Source organism: Cynocephalus volans, chromosome 2, assembly GCF_027409185.1.
Source record: "Cynocephalus volans isolate mCynVol1 chromosome 2, mCynVol1.pri, whole genome shotgun sequence".
NCBI lineage: Eukaryota > Metazoa > Chordata > Mammalia > Dermoptera > Cynocephalidae > Cynocephalus > Cynocephalus volans.
Genome location: NC_084461.1, coordinates 145165698 through 145190343, shown reverse-complemented (window position 1 = coordinate 145190343; position 24646 = coordinate 145165698).

The window sequence follows — 24646 nt, the reverse complement described above, 5'->3', positions numbered from 1 at the left end:
AAGACACAAGAGAGCGCTTTCTCTTCTTTCTACCATGTGAGGATGCAGGGAGAAGACCCTGACGCGGGCCCTCACTGGCGAGACCATGCTGGCACGCTCAGCTCCAGATCTGTGACAGAGGAATGTGTCATTTCAGCTCCCAGTCTATGGTCATTTGTTACAGCAGCTGGAGCTGACAAAAACATCGTGCTTGGGGCTCTGGGACCACATAGCTGACTGGCAAGGGATTTGAAGCAGCTTCTCCTTAAATAGGGAATTTAAGGGAAGGGACATCTTGTCAGCCACATCTTGTAGAGGCTCACAGTGTGAGTGGAAAATGGAGCCAAAGAGCATCTTCTAGATAGTTTTCCTTCCAGTGCTGTCCAGCCCAGAGAACCCTTGTCAACAGTGGCCGGGGAGCACTGACCTGGGGGTGGGGGGCAGGCATGATATGAAAACCCAAAATTAACACCCAGAAATCTAGTTTCCTTTTAAAAATGGCTTCAAATAAGCCAAGAAAAGACATGGAGGAACTTAAGTGCACGTTACTAGGTGAAAGAAGCCAATCTGAAAAGGCTATGTACTGTATGATTCCAACTGAATGGCATTCCGGAAGAAGAAAAATGATGGAGATGGTACAAAGGTCAGCAGTTGCCGGGTGCTGGGGGGAGGGAAGGATGAGTAGGCAGAGCACAGAGGATTTTCAGGGCAGTGAGACTACTCTGTATGACACTATAATGGTGGGCACCTTTGTCCAAATCCCCAGAATGTACAATGCCAAGAGTGAACCCTAATGTAGACTATGGACTTCGGTCATAATGATGTGTCATTGCAGGTTTATCAACCGTAACAAATGTACCACTCTGTTGGTGGCACTGATAATGGAGGAAGCTGTGTGTACATGGAGAGGGGAGGGCGCGTGTGGAAACTTTCTGTATCTTCTGCTCAATTTTGCTATGAATATAAAACTGCTCTAAAAAATTAAGTCTATTTAAGGAAAAAAAGGGGGGTGAAAGGAATTTGGAAATGTCTTCAAATGTATCCCTTCTCTCCTGATTAGAGACACCTAAATATCTATAAAAGACTTGGTCCTCTTTGGATCGTGTATAGAGCTGTCTACTTTTCTTTTTTTTTTTTTTTCTTTTTTATTTTTCTTTTATTTTGTCGATATACATTGTAGCTGATTATTGCTCCCCATCACCAAAACCTCCCTCCCTTCTCCCTCCCCCCCTCCCCCCCAACAATGTCCTTTCTGTTTGCTTGTTGTATCAACTTCAAATAATTCTGGTTGTTATACCTTCCCCCCCCCCCCGGTTTGTGTGTGTGTGTGTGTATGTGTGTGTGTGAATTTATATATTAATTTTTAGCTCCCTCCAATAAGTGAGAACATGTGGTATTTCTCTTTCTGTGCCTGACTTGTTTCACTTAATAGAATTCTCTCAAGGTCCATCCATGTTGTTGCAAATGGCAGTATTTCATTCGTTTTTATAGCTGAGTAGTATTCCATTGTGTAGATGTACCACATTTTCCGTATCCACTCATCTGATGATGGGCATTTGGGCTGGTTCCAACTCTTGGCTATTGTAAAGAGTGCTGCGATGAACATTGGGGAACAGGTATACCTTCGACTTGATGATGTCCATTCCTCTGGGTATATTCCCAACAGTGGGATGGCTGGGTCGTATGGTAGATCTATTTGCAATTGTTTAAGGAACCTCCATACCATTTTCCATAGAGGCTGCACCATTTTGCAGTCCCACCAACAATGTATGAGAGTTCCTTTTTCTCCGCAGACTCGCCAGCATTTATCATTCATAGTCTTTTGGATTTTAGCCATCCTAACTGGGGTTAGATGGTATCTCAATGTGGTTTTGATTTGCATTTCCCGGATGCTGAGTGATGTTGAGCATTTTTTCATATGTCTGTTGGCCATTTGGATATCTTCCTTAGAGAAATGCCTACTTAGCTCTTTTGCCCATTTTTTAATTGGGTTGCTTGTTTTCTTCTTGTAAAGTTGTTTGAGTTCCTTATATATTCTGGATATTAATCCTTTGTCAGATGTATATTTTGCAAATATTTTCTCCCACTCTGTTGGTTGTCTTTTAACTCTTTTAATTGTTTCTTTTGCTGTGCAGAAGCTTTTTAGTTTGATATAATCCCATTTGTTTATTTTTCCTTTGGTTGCCCGTGCTTTTCGGGTCGTATTCATGAAGTCTGTGCCCAGTCCTATTTCCTGAAGTGTTTCTCCTATGTTTTCTTTAAGAAGTTTTATTGTCTCAGGGTGTATATTTAAATCCTTAATCCATTTTGAGTTGATTTTAGTATACGGTGAGAGGTATGGATCTAGTTTCATTCTCCTGCATATCGATATCCAGTTATCCCAGCACCACTTGCTGAAGAGGCAGTCCCTTCCCCAGTGAATAGGCTTGGTGCCTTTGTCAAAGATCAGATGGCAGTAAGTGTGTGGGTTGATTTCTGGATTCTCTATTCTATTCCATTGGTCAGTGTGTCTGTTTTTATGCCAGTACCATACTGTTTTGGTTATTATAGCTTTGTAGTATAGCTTAAAGTCAGGTAGTGTTATGCCTCCAGCTTTATTTTTTTGCTCAGCATTGCTTTGGCTATGCGTGGTCTTTTATTGTTCCATATAAATGTCTGAATAGTTTTTTCCATTTCTGAGAAAAATGTCTTTGGAATTTTGATGGGGATTGCATTGAATTTGTATATCACTTTGGGTAGTATGGACATTTTCACTATGTTGATTCTTCCAATCCAAGAGCATGGAATATCTTTCCATCTTCTTGTATCCTCTCTAATTTCTCTCAGCAGTGGTTTGTAGTTCTCATTATAGAGATTTTTCACCTCCTTGGTTAACTCAATTCCTAAGTATTTTATTTTTTTGGTGGCTATTGTAAATGGGCAGGCTTTCTTGATTTCTCCTTCTGCATGTTCACTATTGGAGAAAAGAAATGCTACTGATTTTTGTGTGTTGATTTTGTATCCTGCTACTGTGCTGAAATCATTTATCAATTCCAAGAGTTTTTTTGTAGAGGTTTTAGGCTGTTCGATATATAGGATCATGTCATCTGCAAACAGGGACAGTTTGACTTCATCTTTTCCAATCTGGATGCCCTTTATTTCCTTCTCTTCTCTGATTGCTCTGGCTAGTGCTTCCAACACTATGTTGAATAGGAGTGGTGAGAGTGGGCATCCTTGTCTAGTGCCTGTTCTTAAAGGAAAAGCTTTCAGCTTTTCCCCATTCAGGATGATATTGGCAGTGGGTTTGTCATATATGGCTTTAATTATGTTGAGATACTTTCCCTCTATACCTAAGTTATAGAGGGTCTTTGTCATGAATGAGTGCTGAACTTTATCAAATGCTTTTTCAGCATCTATAGAGATGATCATATGGTCCTTGTGTTTGAGTTTATTAATATGGTGTATCACATTTATTGATTTGCGTATGTTGAACCAACCTTGCATCCCTGGGATGAATCCTACTTGATCGTGATGAATAATTTTTCGTATGTGTTGCTGTATTCTGTTTGCTAGTATTTTAGTGAGGATTTTTGCATCTATATTCATCAAGGATATCGGCCTGTAGTTTTCTTTTTTGGTTATATCTTTACCTGGTTTTGGTATCAGGATGATGTTTGCTTCATAGAATGAGTTTGGGAGATTTGCGTCCGTTTCAATCTTTTGGAATAGTTTGTAAAGAATCGGTGTCAATTCCTCTTTGAATGTTTGGTAAAATTCTGCTGTGAATCCATCTGGTCCTGGGCTTTTCTTTGTTGGGAGCCTTCTGATAACAGCTTCAATCTCCTTTATTGTTATTGGTCTGTTCAAATTTTCTACGTCTTCACGGTTCAGTTTTGGGAGCTTGTGTGTGTCCAGAAATTTATCCATTTCCTCCAGATTTTCAAATTTGTTGGCGTATAGTTGTTTATAGTAGTCTCGAATGATTCCTTGTATTTCAGATGAATCAGTTGTAATATCGCCTTTTTCATTTCTAATTTTTGTTATTTGAGTCTTCTCTCTTCTTTTTTTTGTTAGCCATGCTAATGGTTTGTCAATTTTATTTATCTTTTCAAAAAACCAACTTTTTGATTCGTTGATCTTTTGAATTGTTTTTTGGTTTTCAATTTCATTCAGTTCTGCTCTGATCTTAATGATTTCTTTCCGTCTGCTAACTTTAGGATTGGATTGTTCTTGTTTTTCTAGTTCTTTAAGGTGAAGTGTTAGGTTGTTCACTTGCCATCTTTCCATTCTTCTGAAGTGAGCATTTAATGCAATAAATTTTCCCCTCAATACTGCTTTTGCAGTATCCCACAGGTTTTGGTATGATGTATCATTGTTTTCATTAGTTTCAATAAACTTTTTGATTTCCTGCTTGATTTCTTCTTGGACCCATGTGTCATTAAGTAGAATGCTGTTTAATTTCCATGTGTTTGTATAGTTTCCAGAGTTTTGTTTGTTATTAATTTCTAGTTTTAATCCATTGTGGTCTGAGAAGATACATGGGATAATTCCAATTTTTTTGAATTTATTGAGACTTGATTTGTGACCTAATATGTGATCTATCCGGGAGAATGATCCATGTGCTGATGAGAAGAATGAATATTCTGAGGTTGTTGGGTGGAATGTTCTGTAGATATCTGCCAATTCCAATTGGTCTAGAGTCTTGTTTAGATCTTGTGTTTCTCTACTGATTCTTTGCCTAGATGATCTGTCTAATATTGACAGTGGAGTGTTCAGGTCCCCTGCTATTATGGTATTAGTGTCTATTTCCTTCTTTAGGTCTAATAGAGTTTGTTTTATAAATCTGGCTGCTCCAACATTGGGTGCATACAAATTTATGATCGTTATGTCTTCTTGATGGATCAGTCCTTTTATCATTAAGTAGTGTCCCTCATTGTCTCTTTTTATGGTTTTTAGTTTAAAGTCTATTTTGTCAGATATAAGAATAGCCACTCCAGCTCGTTTTTCTTTTCTGTTTGCATGGTAAATCTTTTTCCATCCTTTCACTCTTAGTCTGTGTGAATCTTTATGGGTGAGGTGGGTCTCTTGTAGGCAGCATATAGTTGGGTCCTGCTTTTTGATCCAGTCAGCCAGTCTGTGTCTTTTGATTGGGGAATTTAAGCCTTTAACATTAAGAGTTGTTATTGAAAGGTGTTGATTTATTCCTAGCATTTTATTGGTTGTTTGGTTGTCTTAGGTGTCTTTTGTTCCTTGCTTTCTGATTTACTGTTTGGTTTCTTTGTTTGTTGGTTCCTTAGGTTGTAGATAGTGTTTTTGTTAGCTTGTTTTCTCTTCATGAATGCCATTTTTATTGTACTAGCGGGTTTAGATTTTTCTTAGGTTTTTATGGCAGTGGTAGTTATTTTTCAGGAACCAAACCCAGTACTCCCTTGAGGATTTCTTGTAAGGGTGGTCTTGTGGTAGTGAACTCCCGCAGTTTTTGTTTGTCTGAGAAATATACTATTTGCCCCTCATTTCGGAAGGATAGCCTTGCAGGGTAGAGTATTCTTGGCTGGCAATCTTTGTCTTTTAGTATTTTGAAAATATCATCCCATTCCTTTCTAGCTTTTAGGGTTTGTGATGAAAAGTCTGATGTTAACCTGATTGGGGCTCCCTTATAGGTGATTTGACGCTTCTCTCTTGCAGCTTTTAAGATTCTCTCTTTGTCTCTGAGTTTTGCCAATTTGACTATGACATGTCTTGGAGAAGGCCTTTTTGGGTTGAATACGTTTGGAGATCGTTGAGCTTCCTGGATCTGAAGATCTGTGATTTTTCCTATACCTGGGAAGTTTTCTGCCACTATTTTGTTGAATATGTTTTCAATGGAATCTCCATTTTCCTCCCCTTCTGGAATACCCATGACTCGGATATTTGAGCGCTTGAGGTTGTCTGATATCTCTCTCAGATTTTCTTCCATGTCCTTGATTCTTTTTTCTTTCTTTTTGTCTGCTTGTGTTATTTCAAACAGCCCATCTTCAAGTTCAGAGGTTCTCTCTTCAACTTCGACAAGCCTGCTGGTTAAACTCTCCGTTGTGTTTTTTATTTCGCTGAATAACTTCTTCAGTTCAGCAAGTTCTGCTACATTTTTTTTCAGGACATTGATTTCCTTGTATATTTCCTCTTTCAGGTCCTGTATACTTTTCCTCATTTCATCATGATGTCTAGCTGAGTTTTCTTGTATCTCATTCAGTTTCCTTAGAATTATCACTCGAAATTCCTTGTCAGTTATTTCAAGGGCTTCTTGTTCTATAGGATCTAGAGTATGAGATTTATTAACTTTTGGTGGTGTACTTTCTTGATTTTTTGTATTTCTGGTGTCTTTTTTTTGGTGTTTATTCATTGTGGCAGGGGGTTTCACAGTCCACCGGTTTGAGACTAATGACTAACTAGGATGTTGCTGTGGTTGCCAATTTGGTATGGCTCCCGCCGTGACTGCTCAGTTGGCCTCTAGTGTCTTGTGTGTGTGGTTGCCTCGGGTCTTGGGCTTCTCCGGGGATCCACCTTTCTGGTCAGCTTGTACTCTGCTGGGCTGGTGGATCACGTACCACAGGGTGTGTGATCTCTGTTGAGCTTTCACTTTCTGTACAGGACTTCTCCCCGTTCCGTGTGCTCTGGCCCAGGCTGTTAGATCGTGCAGTGGCGACCCCACCGGGTGTGTGGTTTCTGTCGAGTCTCCGCCTCCCTGGCCGCACGTCTCCCCCCTCTGTGCACACTGTGCTGGGCTGGGGTGTGTCTTCTGCACTCCTCGTCTATCAGCTGGGCCTTCAAGACCCTGCTCAGCACCGCCTCGCCCAGGAAGTCTACCAGGTTTCTGCTAGGCACAGACGACCGGTCTCTCTGGGTGCCTTTGTAGCACTGTGTAGATCTTTCTCGGGTCTTGTTCACCTTTGTATCCCCCCGGTATAAACCGAGTCTAGTGCCTGCCTGCAGCCTGCTCTCCGGCAGGTACAAGTGGACCTGGGAACTCTCCTACCAAACTATTCCCAACCAGAAATTCGTTAGGCTTTTTTCCAAACTGGTGGTCGCAGAGATGGTATCTGCCTCCCAGTAACAGGAAGTTTACCGGGGCTGGAGTCCAGGGTGTGGTGGAGTGACAGTCGGCCCGCCCCGTACTTCCTAGCCCTCCCAACACTGGTTGGGACGCCCCACACCCCCAGCCCCGCCGAGAACCGCGGAGGGAGTGGGAGAGGAGGCCGGCCCGCAGGGTCCGGAAAGCCCCGCGCCAGGCCAAGCAAATGGGCTCAGTGATGGCCGAGCAGGGCGGAGCTACCCGCCCTGGGAAAATGCAGGCAGCAGTGGGGCAGTGAGTGGCCTGGTGGTGCAGGCGGGAGCCGCATGGGCATCCACCCCCCGAACAGAGCTGTGCCAGGGATCACTCACAGTGCTGTGCCAGGTCGGGCGCTCGCTCTGTCTCTGGTTTGTTGCCTTCCGTGTTCTCGGCGCTGCCGCCTCGGGCTGTTCAGTCGCGGTGCCGCTCGGGCGCTCCCAGGAATCTTCTTTAATGCCGGCCTGAAACCTCGAATCCTGAATATGGCAGCTGGCCGCCTTCAGTGCGGCCCCAGCCTCCGGGATCCTGGCTGCATCCACCGCAGCCCTGGCGCCGTGTTCCCTGTTTCAAGACTCGCTTTTGCAGCTAAGAATCAGTTCTTTTCCTGCTCCACACTTCAAAGCTGTTGCCTGTAAATGAGGCAGCCTCTCCTGCCGGGGGCAAAGTGGCGTTGAGCCCCCACGACCGGCCAGCAGCAGCAGTCCTCCCTTAAGAGATGGCCAGAGGAAGGTCCACAAGTTTCCCGGCTGCCTGAGGCCCAGTGGCCACCTTTTCCACCTCAGCTACTCCGCGCCAGCCGCCGCAGCCGCCGCCATCTTGAAGAAGTCCGAGCTGTCTAGTTTTCTAACACAATCTCTTCCAATGCCCTTATCTAGAATGTTTATTCTCTGACCAGTCTGGCTGTGACATTTATAGCTGCTGTGTTAATCATTTCTCAGGACTCAGCCAAATTTCCCTTCTTCATGAAGTTCTCCCTGATCCCCACCATTTATCCTCAACTGAATTAATATGTTTCATTTTTGTAGCTGGGAAATACTTTATTTTCTGAATGCCTTATTTGTCAGGTATGTAAAGCTAAGGCCATGAGCACCTAAGATATTCACCTGAATTCTCACAGATGGCTAAACTCTGAGCCAGAAGTTAAACCCAAGTGTCTGAACTTCCACCTGAATCACTTTTTACTGTCCTTTTTACAATCTACTATATCATAATTCTTTTAATTTTCATCTTCCTCACTATTCCTTTTTCCCTAAGCATTTTGAAGTTTACTGAATATCTCTTATATGCTAGGTGCTTTAAATGCATTTCTTCCTTCCATCCTAGGACTGCTGAAAGGTGGGTTTATCAGTCAATGTCTAGTCAGAAAAAGGGAAACCACTCTGTTTCAAACATAGGAAATTTAATGCAGGAAATCATACAGGTGATAGAGAGTTGAGAAAACCAACAGGAATGGTAAGGCTAGCCAGTACTTAGCAAAAACAGGAAGCTGTGACCCAGGGCAGGAAAGACAAGGGAGAAGGCATGTCACCAGAGTCCTGGGTCAATACCATGAGGGAAGCTGAAGCCATGGCCAACTTGTCCACTGGGAACTGGAGCAGTAGAAGAGATGCAGCTATTGCCAAAGAGGGTGCACAAAACTGAGAGAGGGAGAAATACTCTAACCCCTCTCTTCCTCCACCCCTCTACTCTCCTGCCAGTACTTTCCTTTGGCCAAACCCAGAATAAGCCAGCTGAGAAGAGAGTTTGCAGGTGTCTGCCTCCACTGTGGTTCAGAGATGAGGAAGGGTGAAGAATGGCTCTGAGAGCACAGAGGCAAATATCCCACATGGTAAGTACCATCAGCTCCATTTACCAGCTCAGGAAATAGGCTGAGAGCTGAGATACTCACCCAACACTAGGTATTTAATGTGACCAATTGTGCAACGCTGTGCAACTTCAACACTGTGCAGTTGATTCCATTGCCTACAGTCTCTCACTGCCCTACAATCCAGTCGGATGCCCATAATCTCTCACTGTTCTGTCTTTGCCCTCACACAAAGAACACACAGTAGGTGTTTCCCGAGTGCGCAGTGAGCTGGATGAAACGCCAGACAAGAAGCCTGTTCTCTTCACATGTGCAGGCTTCCCTATGCGAGTTTCCAGAAGCTATTGCTTCTAACATTAGAAAAAGTCTCATTTTTTCCCCATTTGTTGGAAAGAAAGATGCCATTGTGGACCGCCCAAATCATGAACTTTCCTGGAGGATGGTTCGGAGTCAATCATAAGGAGCTTATGTCTGCAATAATATGGAATGGGATTGTGTTTATGAGCAAAGGCTTTGGAATTAGACTGAACCATACACAACCCTTTTCTTTGCCAATCACAAACTGTGTGGCCCCAGGGGAAGTGAATTCACCTCTCTGAGCATCAGTTTTCCTATGGGTAAAATTAAAATAATAGGACTTTTCATGAAGGACTGTTAGGAGAATTAAATTAGATCAGTTATATAAAAGATATGGTATGGTGCTTAATGCTGTTCAAGTGCCTAAAAAATATAAGAAAATATAATGATAATAGATATTCAGAAAAACATTCCTCAAGAAGGAATAGAACATTACACAGACCAAAAAGTAAGACCTCTCTCAAGTACTCCTAAAATAATTCATGCTTAAACAATAACTTGGCAATAATAAGCCAGCAATCCTGGTCAGCAGCAAACCCCAGGGTCCTTACTAATACTGAGGGGGGCATTTTAACTGTTTTTTGGTTCTTAATTGGCAACAAGTTAGTAAGCCATGACTTATAAGGAATTCCATTTATCTGCATCCAGCTGATCAATATTCACTCAGCATGCTTCAGCTCCTTGCATCTCAGAGGAATGAAATAAATTGTCAGTCAGCAGCACAATTTTGTTGTAATGGTAGTGGTAATTTTTTTTTTCTTGCTAAATTATTCACCTTCTCAAAAAACAATTTGATAAATGTTTATTTCTTTATAATACATTCCAACAAACGCTGATTTGTGACCCTTGCCGTGAACTGAATTTAAATTGTGGGGAGAGAAGGGCTCCATGAAAACACCGAGACAGAGCCATAGACAAGCTCTGAGGTTATCTTTTTCTTGCTCTCAGAGAGTGGGCTGGCCTCCTGCAGCATGAGGGCACTAATTGAATTTAAGAAATGTAATAAGTGAGAAACACACACAAGCACAACCTGCAGTGTGAACACCAGCACCGCAGGCTTGGAGGGGGAGCCGGTGGTACAGTACAAGGAACAGTCCCACAGCCAAGGCAGAAAGACCAAACCTTGGGGTGGTGCTGACCAGTGGTGCACGTGAGGGGACAAGAGAGTCGGGGACAGATGGAATTCTGAGTGCTTTCTGGCATCAGAAAAGCTTTCCAACCAGAAGACCATATCTAAAAAATGATAGAACACACCAGGGTTATTTTCTGCTTGCAGCGTCTTCTGAATAACCTCCTCACCACACCACCATTTACCTGGTTCCCCAGTTAGAGAAAAAGTAAGTGCTTCTTGCAGGTAGGTGGGTAGGAAGGTGGTGCCTTCCTTGCGGCACCACCCCCAAGGGAGACTTCCCCTCCTATGGCAAAGGACTGAGGGTTTTCCATGGTATCTTCTCTAAATATTTGAAAGGATTTAAATTAAGAAGAACTGAAGCTCAGTGTGCCCGGATCAGCAGGACAGAGCATTATTTTCCTTTGCACTGGAAAAAATACAGAAGCTAATGCAGGCTGCTTGGTGCTTGTCCTTCCCATGAAATCATGCTGATGGAAATTCCTTCTCAGTAGAGGCCCACCACACACCCCGTACTTTCATCCTCCCTGTCCATGAAGCAAATTGCTCAGCTTTAGTTTGGTTGATACCATGAACTTTTAAACAATCACATACATTTCCCATTTTCTGACATAGAAAGTTCTAGGACTCATGCCAGATTTTTCAATGTAAGACCATGTTTTTTTAACACCATGTTTTGTGTACACAGCTTTTACAGTACTGCAGTCAGAGGTTCGTGAGCTTTTATATTCATGGTAGCTACTGTTTCAGTGGTAGCCTCTGAGCACTTGGTGACTCACCCTTTAGATTAGAAATGTAAGTTCAAATCCCTACAGAGGTCAGGAAAAATAAGAGTGAAGCCAGCCTCATCAGGGAGAATTAGAGGTAATGGTAGGAACTGAAGGTGCCTTGAGAGTATGGGTCCCATCCACAGAACTGCTACTGAGCTTCAGAAAATTGCCCTCATGGGGGAATGAAATTTCAATATTGCCAGTTCTTCTAATCTTGTCAAAGAATTGCCACATGCTTCTAATTTTTTAAGAGCTTTTGGAAATCTGGATTTTATATAAAATCAATTGGCAGCAAATTCGATAAAAATAAAACCAGCACAGTGCGAGCCAATATGTACAGCTGCGGTTTATTATTTCTAACCAGTCTTATCCTCTTCCAAAATTCTTAATACTTTGCATTAGGCTGTATTAGGCTGCAGTGAGAAATTAAACCAAATACATAGTGGGTCCACACAACAGAAGATTGTTTCTTACTCCAATAACAGTCCATGGTTGTTCCAAATCAGTTGGGATGCGTGGGCACAAAGGATGGGTGGGAGGAGGTCCTGCTCCATACAGTCATCCAGGAAACCAGGGTAAGTGGCTTTGCTGTCTTCAGTAGATCACCCTGAGGGTTACCTCCATTCCAGTGAATACTAGCTCCTCTCTCCTGTTCTTTCTACATGGAGGCAAAGGGTGAGGAGTGGGAAGAGTGGGGTAAAAGATAAAAACTCTCCTTTCTCCTAACAACATTTTCTGTTAAGGATTTGGGGGTCTTACTCTAGGAGAATCTAGAGAGAAGCTGACATCTTGTATAAGTGCTCCCTTTCTGTTTTTTAAAAGGGACTGGTCATAGATACGATATTCCAAAGCTTGTCAACGCATGTACACACCATTCTCCACTTTCAAATGAAAAAAAAACAAAAGTTACCAGTGATTGCTAGTGATGAGCATTATTTCATGAACATCATAGAACATTAGAGCTGGAAGCATACTTGAAGATGGATCCCAGCCTCCTCACTTTAAAGATGCGTGTTTGTCAATAGCCACACAACTCATCTGAGGCAGATGAACAATTAGAAAAATTCCAAACCATTGTTTTCTACACTACTTTACATTTCTCTAAGCTACTGTATAAATCCATTTTGTCCAATGGCTTAAAGAAATATTCTTGTAAGATGGTTCGTCTTGTTCATAAATTTCAAAAGCCAATAGCAAAAGAAAAAAGCAGGGGGAATGTAGTGGGAATCTATCATTTTTACCTTCCCAATACCCTTTCTCTCTTCTTCTGGCAACAGCACCCTAATTTTCCTTTAAGGAACAACCTGTCTCCCGTTCTGAACATTGTTTGACACCATGCCCATACCCCATACCCAGGAGCAGTCAGGTGCCCCAGACCTGGCCAATCCAAGCATGCCTCGTGTGGACAGTGTCTGATTCAGGGATAAATACATATTCCAAAAAGGCAAACAGGCTCAGTTCAGGGATTTTTGTTTGGTTACTTGGGAAGACAAAACAGACTTCTGCTGAACTTGAAGAATAAATGAAGGGGTAAGCCAGGGGCTGCTAGGCCTATAGAGCTGGAAAACCCTGAACATACATGAAGCTGGTGCAGTGGAAAACAGAGTTACCTGATGGAAAGAAAGTCCTGCATCCTCTAACATCATTTGAACCTCCGGATCTAGCTTTATGTAATGTCAATCTTTTTGTTTGTTTTGTTTAAGTCAATTTGAGCCAGGTGATAACAAGTCCTGCCAACAGAAACAGCATTGCAGAGAAATCGGCTAGCATATCGAAGGGTGAAAACTCAAAATTCACAACATATGAACTGTTTATGAGGGAAGCTCCAGAGCTTATAACAGGGAAACACAAAGATATAAATGGCAAATAACAATCACAGTAGTAAGTTCTCAATAAATGTGAGCTCTGTCAGGAACTGCTTAAAACAGCTTACAAATATTAACTCATGAAAATTTCACAACCCTGTGTGGTAGGTATTATCATTATCTCCATTTTACAGATATAGGAAGGTTTCTAGAGGTAACTTAACCAAGATCATAAAATTAGCAAGTCTAAAGACAGGAATCAAATCTTCATTCTATAAAATTCAAAGATGTAGTCCTCTTTGCTGCTGTTGTAATACCTTGGGAGATATTTCTTCACAGATGACATTGGCCCCCCAAAAACAAGAGTTCCTATAAGATGTTACACAGAATACAACTAGCATTTTCACTTATTCAGATGATAATACTCTTCCACATTGATGATTTTACCTAGACTGAAGATAAGAAAACTTAAAGTCAGGTGGGTAAAGGACACAAAGAATTACTACAATTTGTAATTATGAACATGCTAATAATACTGAATTGATCATTACATATTGTACACAAATACTGATAATGAACTCCGTACCCCATAAATATGTAAAAATCAATTATGTTTCAAGTATAAAATTTAAAAAAATTAACTTGTCAGAAACAAAAAACTAAAGTCGGGGCCAATGCTAGCCTATATGGCACCTCTGGGCAAATTGCAGCCTTTTTTCAAGGCTGATGATCACACTCTATCAGCCAAGTGCTTTTGTGCAGTGCACTTAGACACAGCAGTGCAACCAGACACAGCAGCGCTTGCAAAAAAACAAGTTAGTTTAAAGTTAGCTTAAAATCAGAAACCTTGAAAGCAACAGAGCCAGAACCATAACAAAGGTCTCCAAATGCCAATGACAGAGTAAGAGATAATTCAGTCTGCTCCTGGGTCTTTCTCCTGACTCCAGTATTACTCATACACTCTCAGTGATACAAATACTGCCATCATGTTTTTACCGCAGCCAACCGAAAGGAATAAAGACACCAAGTGGTGATGGATAGACCCAGAGCTTTGCTGTCAGGTTTTAATCCCACTTATTTCTTTTGCTTTTCGTACGGCTTTGAGCATGTTGATTAAATTTCTAGGCATTAGTCCACTCATCTGTAAAGTGGGAATACATTTCTACTCCCATTGAGTTGTTGGCATAGCGACTGGCACGTGGCAGGTACCAAACAAACAGCAGGGCTTCCTTCCTTCCTCTTCCTACCCCCAGGCTCTCTGCTCAGTTGGACTTTCAGAACAGGGCACACGTGTTAGGAGCAGCCAGCCAGCAACGAGGTCACCATGATTCCCTGTCCTGATTAATTAGGAGCCTACAAAGCTCAGTGGAGCTGTGGCTGGGATATTTTGATAGACCAAAGGCATTCCTCTCTTCCCTCATTTATATTTTAGAAGGCCCAGATCAGACACTCCACACCTCGTTTACTCCCACAGGACAGAGTTGACCTAGAACTGTAAAATGAGACTATAAATGATAAGTTTGCCAGAGATATGATGGCAATGATTAGTGAGAGAAGAGAAAAAGCTCCTCTTAGCTGACATTAGAGAGTAACTGGAAGAGAAAGTGGAATAACCAAAACTACTTTTAAAACATCCAGATAAAGTAATACAGAAGTAAAAGAATCTGGTTGGATGCTATTAGTTTGTATTTAAGTAGGAAAAAAAAAGAAAAGAAAAGAAAAGAAGCAAAAACCTTCCCAAAGCCCAGTGTGGCAGATAGCATTTATTACTTTTATTCTAACAAAAAAAAAGATGAGAGCAGAATGTGATTCTCTTTTCAGAAAAAAAAAAAAAGCATTCACCATTTTCTTTAGGACTTGCTACTTGATTTCCATGGTGCTACATATAACACAAACTTGACCCTGACCCTTATGAGGCTTCTTAGATGCTGAAAAAAGACAAATAAGAAGGGAAGATGAATAACTACAAGAGACAGAATATTTTTGGTGTCAACAACTCAAAGGCTACAGAAGTTTATAGGATAGAGATATCATTCATATCTCTACTCCTTCCTTGCCTTCACATCCGTATCCAATCAATCACCAAATCCCACCCGTCTCTCGCCCACTCATTCTTTCCATTGCCCCTCCATTGGGTCTGGTCACCAATATCTCCATCCTTGATCATTTCAGCAGTCTTTGCAGCCTCCAACCTTGCCCCTCTCCATACTGAACTTTGATTAGTGTTTTTTAAATGCAAATTTAATCAAGTCTCACCGTCTTGCTTAAACGACTTGGTGATGTCCCATGGACCTCAGGATAAAATTAAAATTACATTAAGTGATATGAGAGTCCTTCATGCTCTGCCTGCCACTTCAACTTAATCTCTTTCAGTACCTCTTCACATCGAAGGCCAGACTGATCATGGAGGTCTCCCGTTATCTTCTCTCTCCCCAGAATGACCTCATTCTCACTCATTCTCTTATTTCTGGATTATTCCTGTTTATCGGTTTGATTTAGCTTTTGATGTCATCTCCTCTGGGAAGCCCTCTCTGAACCTTCACAAGGCAGACAGGCAGAGAGACAGACACCGCACAGCTAGTAGGTATCCCACGTTGGTACTCCCCCAGCATCTTGTGATCATACCCTAATCATGATATCCTGCTAGAATTTCTGTTTGCTTCTCTGTCTTTCCACTAGACTAAAAGCTCACAGAAACTAGGAGTTCCCCCACTGTAGAAGATTTCCAGTGCCTAGCAGAGATTCTAACAGACATTAGGTACTGAAAAATGTGTATTAAATGAATGAGTAGGTTGGAGTTGCTGGGAGAAATGTTAAAGAGGAGATGGGGTTCTAAATCAGTTTTAGAAGAATTTAAACAGGTAAGATGGAATAGAGAGGGACTTTCCAATAATGCTGATATCAATAGAGATTAGTACAATACAAATGTCCTTAATAGTTAGCACTTGAAAATATTGTTTATCACTAAGCATGTTCCAATTGAAAACTAGGCTGCATATAAACAAGGTAAGATATTGGAGGTGATAAACTTTTGAGGGATGGGAGAAAACAAAATTTATTCTTTCTAAACTACATCCCTCTATTTTAGTCTCACTCTGCCAATCAGCAACATTTTTAAAACTTCAGTTGGGAAAAAAGACCTTAGATAACAAAAAAGGTTTTTTTTCTCAAAATATTAAGTGCTGTATTGTGATTGAAGTAAAATATATGCCTCACAGAAGAAACAATATTCAGCGGTTCTCCACTGTAGCCTGAGACCCAAATTTCTTAACCTGACCCTTTACATTTCTCCACCTTGTTTTCCTTTCTTATCTCTTTCATGCTGTTATCCTTTTCTGTACCCTTTCCAGTCCCAGGGGATGCTATATATTCCCAGATAAACCATAGTTTTATTTTTATATTCTGCCTTTTTACATCTTGTAACTTTTTCCAGAATACCTTCCCCTTTCCTGAGTAGGTAAATGCATTCATTTAATGCTCAGTTCAAATTCTTGTTTTCTCTGTGAAGCATTTCTATCTCCTCCAAAGGTGACTTATTCTCCCATCTCCATTCTCCCATATCTTTCGATGTCTATTCAAATACTTCCCAAAGACCACGAGTTTCATAAAACATCAGTAGGCCATATGGGAACCACAAGTTTACATTTCTAATAAGTTATGAACTATTTGGCTAAAGATGTAGCATTTCAGATGTCTTTTAATATGTTAATATGCATTGTGCAAATTAAAAAGGAATTGTGGTTTAATGCATTTTCCAAATTTATATAATCATAAAATTCTTGAAAAACCAAAAATCTCTTTCTTCACAAAAAACTTGTAGGTCAAGTGTTCTGGAGAATATTTTGGGATATGTAGTTTGTTTTGTGGTTATTTGCATGCCAGTCTCCCCAAAGAGTCTATGAGCTCTTTGAGAATTGAACTCATTTCTTATCGGCATTTCCAACCTCAGTAGTCAGTATCTAGGTTGTTAGTAAATATCTCTATGAATTAATTTATAGAAAGGCAAGAAGGGTGCTGGATAAAAGATGATAGGGATGGCTAGCCCCATGTATCTCTCATTACAGAAAAAGGAAGTACACATCTACGTACATCTCCCTAATTGTGCAGTCCAATATAATGTGAGTTAACTGTAAGTCACAGAAACCCAACTCATCTTAATCTTTACAAAATAAAAATGTATCGGTAATATAGCTGAGCACTGAAGTAGATTAGTGATTTGATGGAAAGGCTGCAAAAATGTATGCAGGACCTTGGAAAGAAGAATGGGCAACTTCATGCTGTTAGGACACAAATGCTCTCTCTGTATCTATCTTCTGTCCTTGCAACACTGTTTCTCTTCACATTTATGTGTCATTTCTTCTTACTAAGATTCATTAGTCAAAATGACAGAAAACATGGGAACCATAGCCAAAACAATTACCCTATCAGAAAGCATTACCTCTTTTCTCCCGGTGTCTATATATCAATATCACTTAAGGACTCTACTTGGTCATTGCATAGGTCATGAAGACTAATTTTTGTTGCCAGGGAGATAGATAATAGAACCAAGTTCTGACCAGGATTCCGGCCATCTGTGTTCAGGCACTGGGGGCATTAGGTGAAAAGGGGAGATGAAAAAGCCTGATGAGCAGACCAAAAAAAGAGCTACCAACATCCACTCTAGTTGATTAAACATGGCTCTTAACTAAAAGGCTGTTCAGACATTCTACCCTTGATTATGTATGAAAATAACATTTTGTCATTGCTGTGGGGAGACCACTGTCTTGCTTTGTTTTGGCTTCAAACATCTCTCTCCCACTGTGAAGGAAAAGTCTTTCAAAAAGCAAAGCAAAGTGACATAGGGAATATATACTTAGCTTATTGAAGTAGAAAGTTGCTGAGTTTGTCCTTAAAATGCAAATATATGAAACCTTTTAAAACCCTTGGGAGCTAGGTAACAAGAGAAACACCTTTCTGATAGGTTAACATGTCAAGTTAAGTCTATTTTGTGTGTGTGTGTGTGTGTGTGTATGTGTATGTGTGTGTGTTTTCTGGTTAGAGGAAACACAATCTGACCCTCAGACTATCCATAAAATCTGGGCAAAAATAAGGTGAGTTATATACAAGACCATTATAACCTACATAACTCCAACATTATTAAATACTTATCTTTTCCATGATACCAGAAAAAAATTGGGAAAACCAATTTATAATTTATGTTCTCATATTGCTTACCCAGAGTTTTCCAGTCATCAATAGAGCAGAGTTTAACTTTTTGACAGATAGAAATAAAAATGAAGAATTGAGATCATAATTAGAAAAATTGTCTCAATCAGAATCACACTTCAAGATGCTTGAATAGATGGACTAAATAAGTTCAGGCATCCATTAGTTCCCAAATTGAATTAAAATATACTGAGTGCTAATTCAAAAATCTAAAGGCAGCCAGCTGGAATAGAATGGGAATCATCTGGATCTAAAAGGGTAGTGCAGGCGACACAAAGCAAGGCAAGATTATGGCATTTGTGCTGACCTGAAAGAATAAAAAAGAAATCTTAAAAAACACGAGTAATTTATTACAGCCCATTATACTAATATTGCTGTTTACTCCAAGTCTGCCTAATGGGGGGTCCCTTTTGATTCCACACATCTCGATAGCATTGTTCTAACCCTCCTCTCTGCTCCTTCCACAGGAAGCCCTTTTTCTCTGCCATTTGCTGTGTGCAGCAGAGATGACCTGTGGTAATTGCTGAGGACATTTTCACCCATATTTTTTTAGCAAATGTAATTTCCTTTTGATGCTGCCACGTCCTCTCCGCACCCTGCTGTGATGGCAAGTTCCAATAATCATGTAACTAACATTCAAATAGAGATCAGGTAATGCAGCCAGCTGTATCACAACTTTTGACTTTCAACTTTGTACTTACTTGGATGCACATATTACCATTTGAGGAAATGAAAAACATTTTTTTCTGTAATGAAAATGGCTTTTGGCCTGAGGTGAGGCTAGTGGAATTGTCCTGAGTTTAAAAAAAAAAAAAAAAAAAAAAAAAAACCAAACCTCTTTAAAAAAAAAAAGTGAATGTTTTTTTCTAACACACATTTACACATTTCAAAGCATCCATGATTAAAATAATCAAAATGGTTTTGAAGAAATGGTCTTGTTTTTAGACTATTCTCTCAATATTCTGAATCTTTAAGATAATTTTTTTTTTCAAGAATGAGAAAGAGGTAGAGAAAGGAAGGAGAAAGTGTTGCATAACAAATTATTTCAAAACTTAGTGGCATAAAACCACCATTTGTTATGCTCATGGATTCCGATGGTCATAAATTTGGACAGGACACAGCAGGAATGTCCTGTCTCTGCTCCCTGTTGGTTAAAGTCTCTGCGGGAAGACTTGAAAGCTGAATCTGGAAGCATCTAGAGGCTCACTCACTTAGATGTCTGGCAGTCAATGTTGGCTTTTGGCTGGAGATCTTAGCTGAAGCTAGAGTCAGCTGAAATATATACACAAGGCCTGAGCTTCCTCATACCATGGCAACTTGGGACTGATATGATGTCCTCCAAAAGACCAAGTGGAACATTCTATGTCTTAGTATCACTTGCCCAGAACACCAATGAATTGAGGGATTAACATTTCATAATTACACATTTATTTGTTTTCTTGTTTATGTTCTATTTCCCTCACTGATACAAATATTTCATTTGGGCAGGAAAATTGTCTTTTCTCAACATTAAAAGAATTCATGGCAAATCATACACATGAAATAAATATATTTAAATAAATGACAGAGTTATCCAAAAGTAGAAAAGGAGTGAAGGTGTTTAACCCAATCCTGAGTCTCTATTTTCAACATAAAATTGGGTGATGCTATTTAAGTTACCCTCCAACAGAGCCCCTGGAAGAATTATTCGCAATTTTTTCACGGTTAGGGACAATTAGAAATCGCAAAATCAAATCAAGAGTTGCAATATAAAGGGTACCTATTGAGCAGCCTAATTAAAAAGTATTATTTGTGGAATAGAGCATTCTTCTTATCCCCACCTTGGGATACTCAATACCTTTAGCTTTGAGAATAACCAGGTCACCACAAATAAAGACAGGAAAGGTGACAACAAAGTGGTAGCTTTTAGTTTCAGTGGAATGACAAGAACTTAGAAGTTTAGGGAAAGAATATGAATAAAGCCACAAGAAGCCCCTAAAATGTGCCAGGATCATCTGCTATGATGAGAGCAGTCATTCCCAAAGTGCTTACAGGTACCAGGAACTGCAGGTATTACAGAACGACTTGAGGGGGCTAATGTCAATCATTTCCCACTTCCATTAAGTTTCCTTAGCTTCACCCATATGTTTTAAGCAAATTAAGCAGCTTTTAAACTGGACGTATGGTGGGGAGTGAGCCCATTTATTTTGTGTGATAGAACAAAAGACAAAAAAGATAGTAATGTCACCCATCTCCAAGCCCCCTTTAGATAAAGTAGATACTCTTCCATCAGTAGTTTCAAGAATCAGGAATGCCATGCTTTGGGATGGATGTAGCTTACAGTTGGCCCTATGTTATTATTATTCTAGAAAGATCTTTCCCCTTCTGGAGGAGCAAAAGGATTTGAGTAGAGTCTTAAGTTTTGTTTTGATGTCGTGGATGTAATAAAATTTTCAACAGCTCCAGTCTATATCTTGAGCTGAGAGAGTTTAAAGGGTTTTTCCCAACTTCTGTTCACTTGAGCAGAACCAACTTCTCTCGAGTGCCTCTCCACTAAGGATAACATGGCAGAAAGAAAGTTAGAGAAAATTCCTCCAGGGTTTATTTGATCCTGAGACTTAGAAGAAAAAACAGAGGCTATTATTGGCTCAACCACTTTAACTTATTTAGAGATTGAGTAAACAAACTTAATATATGAGAACATTACACTGGCAGCATTCCGTTGACTGGGACAAAATTATTTTTTAATTCATTGGCATATCTGTGAAGTCACCATCAAAAGCCCTAGACCACTAAAGTCAGGAACAAGATAAGGATGCCTACCCTTGCCACTTGTGTTCAACATAGTAAGTAAGTCCTAGCCAAAGCAATTAGATAAGAGAAAGAAATTAAAGGCATCCAACCAGAAAGGAAAAAGTTAAATTGTCCCTGTTTGCAGACACATGATCTTATTTATAGAAAACCCTAAAGACTCCACCAAAAAAACTGTTAGAACTAATAAATGAGTTCAGTAAAGTTGCAGGATGTAAAATTAACATACAAAAATCAGTAATAGTGTATACACTAACAACAAACTACACACAATTTTTTTTAAATCCCATTTACAATAGCTAAAAAATAATAATAAAATATAGAAATAAATTTAACCAAGGAGGTGAAAGGCCTATACTCTGAGAACTATAAAACACTGATGAAAGAAATTAGGGAAGGCACAAATAAATGGAAAAATATTTCATGGTCATGGATTGGAAGAATTAATATTATCAAAATGTCCATTCTACAGAAAGTGATCTTGGGATTCAACGCATTCCCTATTAAAATTCCAATGACATTTTTCATAGAAATAGAAAAAATAATTTTAAAATTGTATGAAACCACAAAATACCTTGAGTAGCCGAAGCCATCTTAAGCAAAAAGAACAAAGCTAGATGCATTATATGACCTGACTTCAAAATATAACTACGAAGCTATAGTAATCAAAACAGCATAGAATTGGTATAAAAACAGATACATTGACTAATGGAAAAAGTAGAGATCCCCAAAATAAATCCACTCATTTACAGTCAATTGGTTTTCAACAAAGGTGCCAAGAACACACAGTGGGGAAAGAACAGCTTCTACAATAAATAGGCTTGGGACAACTAGATATTCACATGCAGAAGAATAAAATTAGACTGTCAGTTCACATCATATATAAAATTCAATTCAAAATGGAGTAAAGACTTAAATTTAAGACCTGAAAATGTAAATCTACTAGAAGAAAACATAGGAGAAAGCTTCCTGACATTGGTCTGGGCAATGATTTTTTGGCTGTGAACCCAAAAGCACAGGCAACAAAAGCAAAAATAGACCAGTGAGATTACATAAATCTAAAAAATTTCTGCGCAGCCAAGAAAACAATCAACAGAGAAAGAAACAACGTACAAAATGGGAGAAACTATTTGCAAATGATACATCGGATAAGGGGCTAATACACAAAATCTATAAGGAACTCAAACAACTCAATAGTAAGAAAACAAATAAACCAATTTTTAAAGTGCGCAAAAGATCTGAATAGACATTTCTCAAAAGAAGACATATGAATGACCAGGTTCATGAAAAAATGCTCAAAATCACTAATCCTCACAGAAATGAAATTTAAAACAATAAGATGTCACCTCACACGGCATGGAATGGCCATTACCAAAAAGATAAAACATAGTAAGTGTTGGCAAGGATGGAGAAAAGTGAAACCTTGCACACTGTGGGAAGGTAAATTAGTATAGCCATGATGGAAAACAGAATGGGGGCTCCTCAAAAAATTAAAAATAAAACCACTATATGATCCAGCAATCCCATTACTCGGTATATATGCAAAGAAAATAAAATCCGTGTGTTGAAGAGATATTTGCATTCCCATGTTCATTGTAACATTATTCTCAATAGCCAAGTTATGGCATAAACCTAAGTGTCCACAAATGGATGAATGGATAAAGAAAATTTGGTATATATACACAATGGAATACTATTCATCCTTAAAAAGGGAGAAAATCCTGTCATTTACAACAACATGGATGAACATGGAGGATATTTTGTTAAGTGAAATAAGCCAGGCACAGAAAAATAAATACTACATGATCTTTCTTATATGTGGAATCAAAAAATGCTGAACTCAGGGCTAACCAGTGTCTCGCTTGGAAGAGCATAGGGCTGATAACACCAACATCAAGGGTTCAGATCCTCATATCATCCAGCCACCAAATTAAATTAAATTAAATTAAATTAAATTAAATTAAAATGTTGAACTAAAAAGTAGAAATGAGAATAGTGATTACCAAGGGCTGGGGAGTGGCAGGGGGATAGTGGTAGGAGAGATGTTGGTCAAAGGATGCAAAATTTCAGTTAGATAGTTAATAAGTTCATTTAATAAGTTCAAGAGATCACTTGTACATGATGACAATAATTACTAACAATATATTGTATATTTGAATATTGCTAAAAGGTAGATTTTAAGTGTTCTCTGCAGAAAAATAATAAGTATGTGAGGTGATGCCTATGATAATTAGCTCAATTTAGCCATTCTACAATATATACATATTTCAAAACAACATGTAGGCAATAAATATATACAATTTTTGTCAAGTTAAAAATAAATATGTAAATAAAAATGTAAAAAAAGAAAAAACTCCAAAACCCTGAACCTGATATATGACTGATTCATTTTTTTTATATCAGGAGAAAAAAACAAACTATAAAAGAAAGTTCTCATAACACTGGGCATGGGGGACAATGGAAGATTGAACAATTGGTTTGTCTTCAGAGTGAATAGTTGCAGGGAGCTGGGAGGTACACCTTGTCATTGCCTGGCTCTCCTCCATCTCAGAGCACTGTTTCTTCCTAAAGAAGAAGGGGAGATAGTGCTTTGCAGTTGGGTCTCTCATAATGTCTTAATTATGATTATTCAGACACAAAGAGAAATTCAAGAGTTCATAACCACAGTAAGCAGCACTCTTCCCATTTTGGAGATAAGGACATGTTCTCTAGACCACATAGGTAGTAAATAGCAAAGCCCAAACTCAACACATCTGTGTGGTCTCAACCCTGAGCTATTATTTCAAGGAAAGACACATCAAGGAGAATTAAAGTGAAGGGCAAGGAACAAAGAAGCTGGCATCAGTGGCTTGTGACTTCAGAAAACATATGTTAGAACTCTATTGGGGAGACAAAAGGACCTCACAAGAAGGTATGTCAGTGACTCGACCACCCAATTATAAATCTACAATTCAAACTGTATATTAGGGCTTTTTCTTAAAAGCCTCTGGACATGTCTTAGAGAAGGAATAGGAATACATTTTACTACCACCTCTCCAACTTATTTTTTTTAATTGTTGAAGAGCACTATTACCATTAAAAACTGACATAATATGAATAGAAAAATCAGGAAGATTACACACCAAAACATAAAGATTAGCTTTTTTGCAGTAGAAAGAGAGAAATTATTATTATGGGCATTTTCACTCTCCATATCTCTATGTTCAAATTATTAAACTTGAGCACATACTACTTTTATATTTGGAGGAAAACAAGGTTGTTTCATTTTTTTAATCCTTGCAAGAAAAATAAAGATCAGCAAAAATACTCAGAATGTAAAAGTCATTAAAAAGAAAAGGTTTAAAAATTTTAAAGCAGAAGTGAAGACATTTGAGCCAAGGAAAAAGAACTGGTGTTTTAATTACTACTACTCTCTTGTCTTCCATTTCAAAAAATAGATAAGATGCAGTGTGAAGGACATAAGAGGAAAGTAGCCACTTTCTTATTACTTGGAGAAAGAGGACTCAAAAAGAACAAAGAAGCTCATTGACAGGTGTAACTGTAGACGTGTTATCAGAAGGAAAAAGAAAGAATTTGGTATCAGGCACTTGTTTTATCTGTCATACTTCTTTCTTCATGGAAGTGCAGTGAATTTGCAAGCCAGCTACTAAAGAGTGGCCAAGTAAAATAAAGAGAGGCAAAAGGAGCCAGCTATTCCCCATAGGAACTCAGTCAATTAAATGCAGCCTGGAAGGGATCTAA